The sequence below is a fragment of the Suricata suricatta genome, chromosome 8 (genome assembly GCF_006229205.1).
Source record: "Suricata suricatta isolate VVHF042 chromosome 8, meerkat_22Aug2017_6uvM2_HiC, whole genome shotgun sequence".
NCBI classification, from domain to species: Eukaryota; Metazoa; Chordata; class Mammalia; order Carnivora; family Herpestidae; genus Suricata; species Suricata suricatta.
In genome coordinates this window covers 136210745-136221407 of record NC_043707.1, presented here as the reverse complement: position 1 = coordinate 136221407, position 10663 = coordinate 136210745, and the positions used below count along the sequence as shown (strand labels likewise).

At 55.1% G+C, this 10663-nt stretch overlaps 2 long non-coding RNA genes across 4 annotated transcripts; one reads left to right on the top strand and one right to left on the bottom strand.

Moving 5' to 3' along the window:
- Positions 1 to 653: 653 nt before the first annotated feature.
- LOC115299733 lies at positions 654 to 7380 on the top strand. 3 transcript variants are annotated; one of them, XR_003912306.1, is made up of 3 exons: positions 654 to 1192; positions 2034 to 2571; positions 6742 to 7380. It is a non-coding gene; the product is annotated as an uncharacterized LOC115299733 (long non-coding RNA). The 3 variants fall into 3 exon arrangements; XR_003912308.1 differs by lacking the exon at positions 654 to 1192 and adding an exon at positions 1471 to 2005 and having other exon boundaries at positions 2500 to 2571; XR_003912307.1 differs by lacking the exon at positions 654 to 1192 and adding an exon at positions 1471 to 2005 and having other exon boundaries at positions 2433 to 2571.
- Positions 5391 to 7377, bottom strand: LOC115299736. Its single transcript, XR_003912311.1, has 3 exons — positions 6842 to 7377; positions 6156 to 6320; positions 5391 to 5423 (listed from the first exon to the last, which is right to left on the bottom strand). It is a non-coding gene; the product is annotated as an uncharacterized LOC115299736 (long non-coding RNA).
- Positions 7381 to 10663: the final 3283 nt, after the last annotated feature.

Here is a 10663-nt window from a genome sequence, read left to right as displayed (position 1 = left end):
GACCAATGGTGATGACCGATGCGGACCGTGGGTCAGAGGAGGCCCCTGAAGGTCTCAGAGCCTGCGCAGGGCAGGCTGGCCGCCGGGCCTGTGTCAGGGCTCATTAGCCCCGTAGTCAGGCGCCCGGAGGCGGGTGGGAAGGAACAGGTGGCCGTCCGCTGGAACAGCAAAAACCCTGCAAAGCAGGTGCTTCGTTTTCAGGGACAGTTGCCAAAGTCTTACCCTTGAAATAATTTTCTAGGTCTTTCTGCTAGAAAAAGGTTTAGTTTGGAGAATGATGGAGGGAGGAAGCACGGAGACCGGGAAGGAATAGCCAAGTGAGAATAAAGTTCTATGTTCTCCCCTCCCCCAAAAAAGAGAAGGATCATATTACAGGAACCTGTTCTAAGGACAGACTCCCCCCCCCACACACAGACCCCCAGTTCTGCAAAGCAAACCATCAGAACCATGACTGAATTCACGGAGTTTGGTCCGGCACACCTGCAGAGCTGGGAGTTCACAGGAACGTGACGGGAACCGAGGGCCACCTATCCCGGCTTTGAGCAAACGGAACGGTGTCCACTGGGTTGGTCCCCACGCGCCCAGGGCCCCGGCAGCCCCCAGATACAGGGACACGCTGCCCATCTCGGCAACTCACACTAACTGCACTTTCCACCAGCCCGTCCTCATTAGCGCCGCTCGGGCTCAGCGGTTAATCTGGCGAAAGCCAAGGGACACTGAGTCATCCGCCTCCTTTTCAAGCAAGACGTACTTCTGGGAATGTGAAGAACACTGAGGCGACGTGACATTCCTTAGCTTGTAGCAGTAATTACGGCAACTCCCCACTTCCTCTCTAGACGCGTTGCCTCATCTTTCTGAACAGGACGAAACAGATTTACTTGCAACTTACGTGCCTCTGGGAGACAAAGGCAGGTCGGTGTGTCTGAGCCCCACCCCTCCCATTGTGCGACAGCTCGGCCACCGGCCCCAGAGCGAGAGTGGGCCCCGCTGTCCTGCCTCCACGTGCGTGAGGACGACGCCCGGGAGGGGCCCTCCGTGCCCACAGCACAGTTGTGAAAACTGGTCACAGCGCAGGCGCTGCACGCCTGCGTCACGCCACATGCATGCGGGGCATCTGGGGACACGTCAGCCCGCTGAGGGGCATGGCAGCTGCTTCCAGTCTCTGTCCTTTTCAGAATAAGTCACAGGACAGGTAAATGACTCTGTAAAACCTTTGGCCTGTGGGTAAACTCGTGTCTGTCCAAACCCCCGAACAATGTTACTGATTAACAGTGCAGTTAACAAACAAACGTGGTGGACTTGTGGAGGGAGCTGGGGGGCAGGGGCGGTGCATGCAGAGGGGGGCAAAGAAGGGCCTCTGTTGTCCCGAAGGCCCGGTGTCCTGGTGGACTACACCCTCCGTGAAATGAAGTGGAGGGCACACCACGTGTGGGGCTCGGGGGGGCGGGGGCGGGGGGGCAGGCAGAATGTTCCAGGAGTGGGTCAGCGGAGGCAGATTCCAGGAGGCACGTTTGAGCCAGGCTGGGGGTGTTGGGGAGACTGGGGAACCGTGTCCGTCTGCACGGTGGGGCCATCACAGACAGGTGGGGAAGGGAAAAGGCAGACAGAAGGTTGACACGGAGCCGGGGAGCTGGAAGCCAGGCCGGGTGGGGTGCAGGCAGGGCTTGCCCAGGCTGCAAACCAGACACGGGACAGTGGAAACTGGGCTAGAACAAGTCAGCATCTGGTTTGCTGGGGAGTGTGAGCCACGGGGAGTCTGGAGCCGAGGGACAGTGCTCCGGGCACTGGAGAGGGGGCCCTGGAGGCACAGCGAGATGCGACCTGGAAAAGGCTGAGCGGGGCGGGGATGGGTTTGGAGGCTGCATCAGTGCTCTGCGTGGGCCAGGGCTGCAGCCGACCCACAGCAGAGACAGAGCGTGACACAGTGATGATAATGGCGATGACTCTGACTGCAGCTCTTCCTCTTTTGAGCTGCTGAGCACCCACACCTTACTTTACCCAAGTGGTAAGTCTGCCGCCGCCCCATCTTACAGATGAAGAAGCTGAGGCTCACAGAAGGGAAGTAGCTGCTGTGGACCCACAGTGTGGAAGCATCAGGGCCGGGATTTCAACCCAGGCTGTCCGGCTCCAGGCACGCCCAGCATAGCACAACAACAGGGGTGCTTGACGTCCAGTTAGCCGCGGGAAGGCAAGGGAAGGGAACGTTCTGGGGGTTTCTGTCCGGGTGCCTCAGAGGACAGATGGCGGGGGGCACCACGGGGCAGGCACGTGGGAGGGGGAGCTTGTAGCTAGTTTGCCTGGGACCAAATGAAACCCCGACACCAGCAAACGACCACGGGCGGGCCAGGCAGTCGGTAACTGGGGCCCAGGTTTATGTCCAAGAGCAGAGCTGGAAGTGTCCGCTCGGAACAAAGGGGAGGTGGTGTCTGTAGCCAGGGTAGGGAAGCAAGATGCGAGGAGAATCACAGGAGCGTGGCCTGCGGGTCGATGATGTGCCAGCCGCAGGTTCCGTGCTCCTCATGTGCCCTGGTGACCCCCCCGCCATGCCACCCCGTCATCTGTGTCCTACAGGTGAGTAACAGACGCGTGGGGACACTAAGTGACTCACGCAAGGGCCACACGGCCGGGAGCGGCGTCTGTTAGACAAATACAGGACGAATTCACCTAAGCGGGGTTATAGAGCCGCCTCCTGGGCTTACAGGCTCCGGACAGTTCTTTCTTTGCTTGTCTGTGTTCGTCTGTAGGTAATGTGCACTAGTTTTGTGACAGGAGAAGAGTTAGAATACAGCAAAAAGTGGAAGTGTAAATTGGTAGGCTTTTCAGAAGACAATTTGTGGACCTGCATCAAAAGCTGAAGACTCGGCTCATTTTTTGACCTGGCAATTCTGTCGTTAGAAGTCACTCAGGGGCGCCGGGGCGGCTCAGTCATTAAGTGTCCAACTCTCAATTTTGGCCTCGGTCATGATCTCATGGTTTCTGAGTTCGTGGGGCTCTGTACCGACTGTGTGAAGTCTGCTTGGAATTCTCTCTCTGCCTCTCCCCTGCCCACAGGTGTGTGTGTGCCCGAACACACACACACACATACACACACACACACACACACACACACACCCTCTCTCTCAAAATAAATAAACCTAAAAAAATTTTTTTAAGAAATCATCAAAGAACCAGGTGGAGACTTACATATAAAGATGTTGAGGGGCGCCTGGGTGGCTCAGTCGGTTAAGCGTCCAACTTCAGCTCAGGTCATGATCTCACAGTTCGTGAGTTCGAGCCCCACATTGGGCTCGGTGCTGACAGCTCAGAGCCTGGAGCCTGCCTCAGATTCTGTGTCTCCCTCTCTCTCTGCCCCTCCCCCACTTATGCTCTGTTTCTCTCTATCTCTCAAAAATAAATAAACATTAAAAAAAGCTTTAAAAACATGTTGAAAGCAGTAGATTAGAGAAAAATTAGAAATACCTCAATTGTCCAATAATGCAGGCTTGAGATAAATTTGGGCTCAGCCGCACAGTTAAAGTCAATACTAGGTAACATCAAAAGGGCTCCTGCAGATTGACGTGAATATGCGAAGAGGATTCATGATGGATTTGTGGACGTGGAAAAGACACCACAAAACGTTACCTACCAACTGGTCTCATTTTGGTAAAAATGTGTTTTTGTGAGTACATCCATTAACTACTCAGCTTTTTCGAGAAGGGGCAATGCAAATAATTATTCCATTTTAATTGTGAAAAATGATCACTGGCAGGGTGTGTGTGAGTGTGTGTGATGGGGAGGAGACCCAAACAACACTGGCAGGGTAAGAGCTGGAAGAATGCACGTCAAAATCCCTTGTGACTTTAATTTTTCTTTTTAATTAGCTGTACTTCCTAGGTTACTTGGGGAGAAGTATTTAGCTTTCAAAAATCTTTTTAATGAAAAGGAAAGAAGCACATGTGGACGTAAGAAAAGGGGAAGACTGTGTGTGTTCAAGGACTCAAGGAGGAGAGACCTTCCAGAAGACTCTAGTCAACAGCGTCGGCTCCTCTGAGAGACCCAGCAGGACGAAGACCAAGATAGAGAATGGGGGAAGCCACGATGACCTTGCGTTTCTTTCGGGAAACGTTTATTTATCGCTGTTTATCTCCAGCCCCTTTGTCTCTCCGCCCAGACCCACATTCTCCACGGCCTCCTGGACATCACTGCCTTGCTCCTCCTTGGCTGGTTCAAGTTTCACAGACCCCGAGCAGAGCTCCACCCGTCACCCCAGCCCCCCTCAGACAGATGGACACCAGACTCATTCACCTGGTTTCTCCATCCGTCCTTGCTTACACCACCATCCACTGAGTATCATTCCAGAATCTTCCTTCCTCTCCTTAGATGATCCTTTAAATATCTCTTTGGCTAATCTCTCCTCTCTAACCTTGAGGCTACAGCCTTAGTCAGGCCTTCCTCCTGTCTTATCTGCACCAGCTCACCGCCACCTGACCCACAATCCACCCACCCTTACCCCATCCTCCACACCTTCCCGGACTCTGCATGCCTTTGGACTGTTTGACTGACGCCCAACACCCTGTACCCATTCTCCCCAGAAAAGAGTCTTACTTCTTAAAAATATTGCGAATAATGAAACAGTGAACATCTGTGTCTATACAACTCACTTGGTTCATTCAGATTATTTCCTGGGGAGAAATCCCCAGGGTTGAAGGCGATTGGATATTGTTACGTCTCAACACGTCTGAGACTGAGCACTAATACCAGGTCCCACCTCCCCACCCCCTTCCTCTCCGTCCTGAGCGTTTTTAGAAAAAAGTCTTAATTTTTGTGCCGTTGACTCTGCTTGAATTTTTTCTTCTCTTTTAAATCAGGGCCCAGTTACCTTTTTATTGAGAAAAGTTATTTTGGTTTTGAAGCCGTATGTACTTAAGCACCTTCCCCTCCCCTTTTGCTGTTTGTGTTTTGATTTTGCTTTGACACACATGTTGCTTCAGGTGATAAAAAACGTTTTTTAATTGGCAGACATCTCATGAGTTTTGCAACATGGCAGTTTCTCCCCCAGGGAACTCCTAAAAAGCAGGGCAGGGGTGGGTGGGAGGTTGGACCTGCTTCTTCCAGGTGCTCCAAGTTTATAGTAAAAGGAAAAAAAAAATGAATACAGTGTCATAGGTATCGTGGTGGGTAATTCCTTCTTATGAGTCCTAATGAGCCATTTGCTTTTTTTTAAACGTTTATTTATTTTTGAGAGACAGAGCCAGAGCGCAAGTGGGGAAGGGACAGGGAGAGAGGGAGGCACAGAATCTGAAGCAGGCTCCAGGCTCTGAGCTGTCAGCACCGAGCCTGACTCGGGGCTCGAACTCACACACCACGAGATCATGACCTGAGCCGAAGTCAGACGTCAGATGCTTAACCAACTGAGCCACCCAGACGTTCCGTCCATTTTCTTTCTTTTTTTAAATAAAGAAAAATGTAGTAGGTAAGTTCCCTGGCTCTGGGGATACGGAAACTCTCTTTTAAACCGACTTTGAATCGTTGGGGGCAGACTTTCGACAGCCCTGGAATGTTCCCAAGGCTAACACGACAGCTAGTAAGTGTTTGGGGCATTTCTCCTCTCCTTTTGCGGCATCGATTACGATCACTCAGGAATCTTATCCGAGGATGTCAGTGCCGCGGGTGCTTATAAACGCTAGACTGATTTTATATGCTCTCTTACTATTGGGCTGGCAGAGAGGTTCCAAAAGTGACTGAAGGGTCACTCTTCTAAACCACTGGCTTCTAACGGAACTCACCATCTCTAAGTTAAACATGCATTCTCAGCAATGTAACTTTCCCTCGGATCAGGAATAGTCTGGGAGTGTTTATCAAATCCTTTCTGTTTTCCGAGCCTCTGACTTGCTTCCTCACCCTCACAGATGACCCAGAGAAGGTCAAGGAATGCCTTCCGCGACAAACACATCCTCGCTCCCCTCCCCCCCCCACCCTGTGATCTGCTCAGTAAAGGTTTCCGGAAGGAACTCTGACCCTCGGGCCCCAGAGCTTTTGCACGTGCCACTGACTCTGCTCCATGCTCCCCACCCCCACCCCTTCCTCCCTTCCAGTTTCAGCTCCTATAGTCCCTTCCCCAAAGCCTTCCTTTTCTGCTCTTGGAGGGTGACAGCCCCCTTGGGTGTCCTGCGTACCTTGTGTATCTCTCCGCACACACGTCATGTTAGATCCGTGTATTTACTTGCTTGCTGCCCGGCTCCCTGATGGGATTGGGCTTGATGGAAGCAGGGCCAATGTCCACGATTCTCCCCAGGAATCATCACCCGAAGACTGATTAAGGCCAGTGCGACGAGCCAGCACTGAGCATTATCCGCGAAGCCGGAGACCAGATGCAGGGTTAGAGCACCCGGGAGGTGGGAGGTCACACTGCTCCCCGAGGAGGTTCTGTGTTGTGATTCCCTTACTCCAGGGGTGCAAGACGGAGTAAGAGAAGGGGAGACAGTAGCTCCCTAGAGAGAAGCACCCTCGGCAAGGCCTGAGGGCCGCCTGCAACCACAGCCCCACCGCTTCTGCCCCCGTGACCGTCACCCCGCTCGAAGCCCCCGCCAGCTCTCGGGAGGAAGACCCCTTGAAGATCTTCTCATCATGTGTCCTGCTCCCACCCTGGCTCTACCAAACCCACCCTCCAGGCCGCAGCTGGGACGGGAGACCCATCTGCCCGGGAACAGGCCCAGCCCCTGGCGGGCGCCTGCCCTGACTTGCCTTCCTCTCTCTCCGCAGCCCCACCCGCTCTGCCCCCTGCTGCTTCGGGGACCCTCAGACTCTCCAGCCCCGGGCTCCGTCTTCCTGCTGCCCCTGCACTGCTCCAATGAATTGTCACCTGCTCAGAGAGGCCTGCGCTGGTCCTCAGGCCTGCGGTTCTCATCTGGTCCTACTTCACGCTCTTCCTCGATTTTCTCTCCGTCTGCGTGTTGCTGACCCGGCGCGTTGATGTGTTTCCCAGCCGGCTCTTCCTCCCGGGACGCACGTCGCAGGAGCCCTCTTGGACATGACGCTGTGCTCAGCACCTGAACGGGGAAGCACGGAGCACAGGTTTGCCGAGCGGAAGCTCGAATACGTTCTGAACTATCAGTATCGAGGGGCAGAGAAATACAGAGGTTAGGATTGCAGGACTCCAGGATTCATCCGATCCCACGCAGTCTTCCTGAGCTGGGCAGCCACACTCTGCCCGACCTTTCATAGGGCCTGGAGCTACTTACCACTCAGCGGACACAGGGGGCTAACCAAACATAGCCGAGGAGGTGACGTTAGGTCATTTTCACGAGCTCACTTAAAACTCCCACTCTGGGGGCGCCTGGGCGGCTCAGTCGGTTAAGCCTCTGGCTTCGGCTCAGGTCATGATCTCACGGTTCGTGGGTTCAAGCCCCTTGTCGGGCTCTGGGCTGAGAGCTCAGAGCCTGGAGCCTGACTCAGAGTCTGTGTCTCTCTCTGCCCCTCCCCCTCTCACGTTCTGTCTTTCTCTGTATCAAAAATAAAGTAAAAAAAAAAACAACCTCCCACTCTGTTTGACCCCTTAGTATAACATTTATTAAGCATGTACTTGGAGATTGGCTGGGAAGAGACAGGCAAAGAAAATAGTCTAAGTCCAGGCCCAAGTGTGAGGACTTTGGTAGACACGACTCGGGGGCTCTTGATCCCACCTCAGCCCCTTCTGAGCTGTCTCCGTGCTGCCCGGACACTTGTGAAGAGTCAAAGATCGATGGAGGGCGGCGGCCATCATAGAGCCTGGCACACACTAAGCGCCCAATACATGTTTGCTGCAGGTGTCTCCCAGAGCCGGTGACCGTGGGGAGGAGGGCACAGCCCCACTCCGCTCAAAACTACATTTCCCAGAAGAGAACCTCGCTGCCCGCAGAAGGTATAGAGGCGAGAAGCCCTTTGGCTGACTGGCACCCGGTGGTTTCCTGGTGGAAGGGCCTGCTTGCTAAACACAAATTCCGGGGGCTCCCTCCGCCCCACTCAACGCCACCCCCCAGGCTTTCCGAATCCGAATCCACAGGGGAGGGGCAAAGGGGTGGGTGGCTCTGAATTTTACCCAGAGCCTCGGGTCATTCTTGTGACCAGCGAGCTTTGGAAGCCCCGGGAGCTGGATTGGGAAAGCTGGACTGAGCCCAGAGTAAATGGTCTCGGGTCCCATAAGGAAACTGAACCTTCGCACGCAGGCTGCTTTTCTTTGGGGAGAGAAGCCACAAATTCTTTTAAAAATTTAATGGAAGTTGTAAGCCTTTTCCCAGAAAACTCCGGCCACTCCCCTGACATTTGAGTGCCTTTCTGTGGACCTGAGAATTCCTTCTTTGGAAGCCTGTGGAAGCAGCCTGGGGGCAGTTACTTCAATCAAGGCAGGGACCTGATTGAAGATTGAAAAATAACTTTTTTTTAATGCTTTTTATTTAATTTTGAGAGACAGAGAGACACAGCGCGAGCAGGGGAGGGTCAGAGAGAGAGGGAGACACAGAATTTGAAACAGACTCCAGGCTCTGAGCTTCTGTCAGCACAGAGCCCGATGCGGGGCTTGAACCCATGAACCGTGAGATCATGACCGGAGCAGAAGTCAGAGGCTTAACCGACTGAGCCCCCCAGGCGCCCCCTGATTGATGATTAAAGACGACTTCCTTACCAGGGCTGAGACACTGAATGGGAGCGTCAGGGCCTCTGGGAAGCAGAGTCTGTAGGAAGGGAGGAGCGGGCGGGGAGGCCAGGGCAGGTGACCAGTAACCCGTCACAGAATTCAAAGGTGAGGGGGATTCTGCTTGGAGCGCCCAGTGGAGGGAGGGTCGGGGAGGGCGTGGAACCGAGGCGATGACTCCGGTTTTATGACCGGCCAGCACACAACAGTGAGTGCCAGGGCGGTGAGGGATTCAGGCATCAGGTGCCGGAAAGCCGTGGACATTCTGGCAGAACGGAGACCCAGGCTGAAGATCCGGTGACAGCAGACCTCCTGGGAGCCCGTGGCCTCCTCCAGAGACCGTCTGCAAAATGAGGCAGAAACCTGGACCGTGGAGAGACCCACCTCTGAGAAGTGAGAGACAGAGAGACAGAGACCAAGGGGCAGACAGGTCAAGCCGATGACCCCGGCCACGTCATTGGACTGGGCATCTCCTCCGAGGTCCCTGGGCATCCTCAGAAGGCTTTCTTTTGCTAGCTCTGCCATGGATGTCCTTGGCCTTGACGAAAACACGCCAAGTATTTAGGGAGAGGGAGACACGATGTCTGCAATTGACTTGCAAATGATTTAGGGGGAAAAAATCTAGAGAGAAAGACAGTGGCGAAGGAAATGCCACAAAATAATGACGAGTGGAGAATCCGGTCGAAGGGTTTGGGAAGGGGGTTCCTTGTAATATTCTTGAGACCTCTTAAAGTTTAACATGATACCAAGATCTACCGGTTTTAAAAAGAACACAAGGAGGAGAGCGCAGGGCGCAGGCGGGACTCCAGTGGGTTACGGACTGAGCTTCGGGGTGCCTGCGGGCCGGGACTTGTGAGAGGCGGGGAGGGGAGAAGGGGTAGGGGTTTGAGCGTATTTTATGGCTGAAAACTGTCCGGGACTAGGCGGGCGAGGGTAGGCAGAGGGACGGGCAGGGGGAGGGGCAGAGTGGAGGCGGGGAGGGGAAGGGGAGAGGGGAGCAGGGGAGGCGGAGAAAAAGGGGCAGGGCCACAACTCCGGTGAAAGTTTGGATAAAGCTTGGAGGTCAGCCTTGGTGGGGAGTGGGGAGTGGGGAGTGGGGAGTGGGGAGTGGGCCCCCCCCCCTGCTCTTGGGGGAGAGGGAGGAGAAGGAGGCCACAGGGGCCGCCCGCACCCTTGACCATGCCCCGCCCCCGGAAGCTCGGGCTCTTTTAGGCCGCAGCCCTGCAGGGAGTCACGGGGCCCCCGGCCCCGCCCCCGCAGCGCCCCCCTTTTACCCCCCAACCTCCACCCCAGGTTCCACACCCACGAGTGGCTGCACCCCTCTGAGTCCCCCGCCGCGCCCCGCGCCCCGCGCCCCGTCCCCCCTCTTCTGGCCCCGTCTCCCGTCCCCCCCCCTCCCGCCGCGCACGCTTGGGGGCCCGGGGCCCATTCCTTCCTGAACCTGGCGTCTTCGCGCGCGGTTATCAAAGTTATTTTTACGCGTTGAGAAGTTTTCAAGTGAGCACTTGCGCGGTGGCACCTTCTCCTCGCCGCGCTTGGGCCTTGAAGACATTCACCCGCTTATTTATAGCGGGTGTTTATTTTTACTCAACTCCCGAACTTGAGCCTTCCGTCTGAGCGGCGGCAGATCTGGAGTGAACCCTGGCTTTCTTCCCACCTGACCCAGTGACAGGGTTCTGTTGACCTTCCAGAAATGTCCCTGGGGGACCCGGAAAGAAGGGCCGACCCAAATTCAATCCTGGGCTGGGTGGAGGGGGCCGCGTGCTGCCGGAGACCCAGGGCCCAGGGCTGGCACAAAGCAAGGCCCTGGCTTGCACTTGATTTCTAGGAGCCTCCTCCCCCTGGGCCCCCACTCCCGGTGCAAAGCCTGCCCACCCTCGGCCGCCCTGGGGGGGATGTACCCTCTGAGGTCAGAGCAATTAGCAGGCTCAAGGAGGGATTTAGCTTTTGGGTCACCCTAACGCTCAGACATATTCACCCACTAAACTTGTCCTGTTTCTTGGGGGCTCAGGGAGA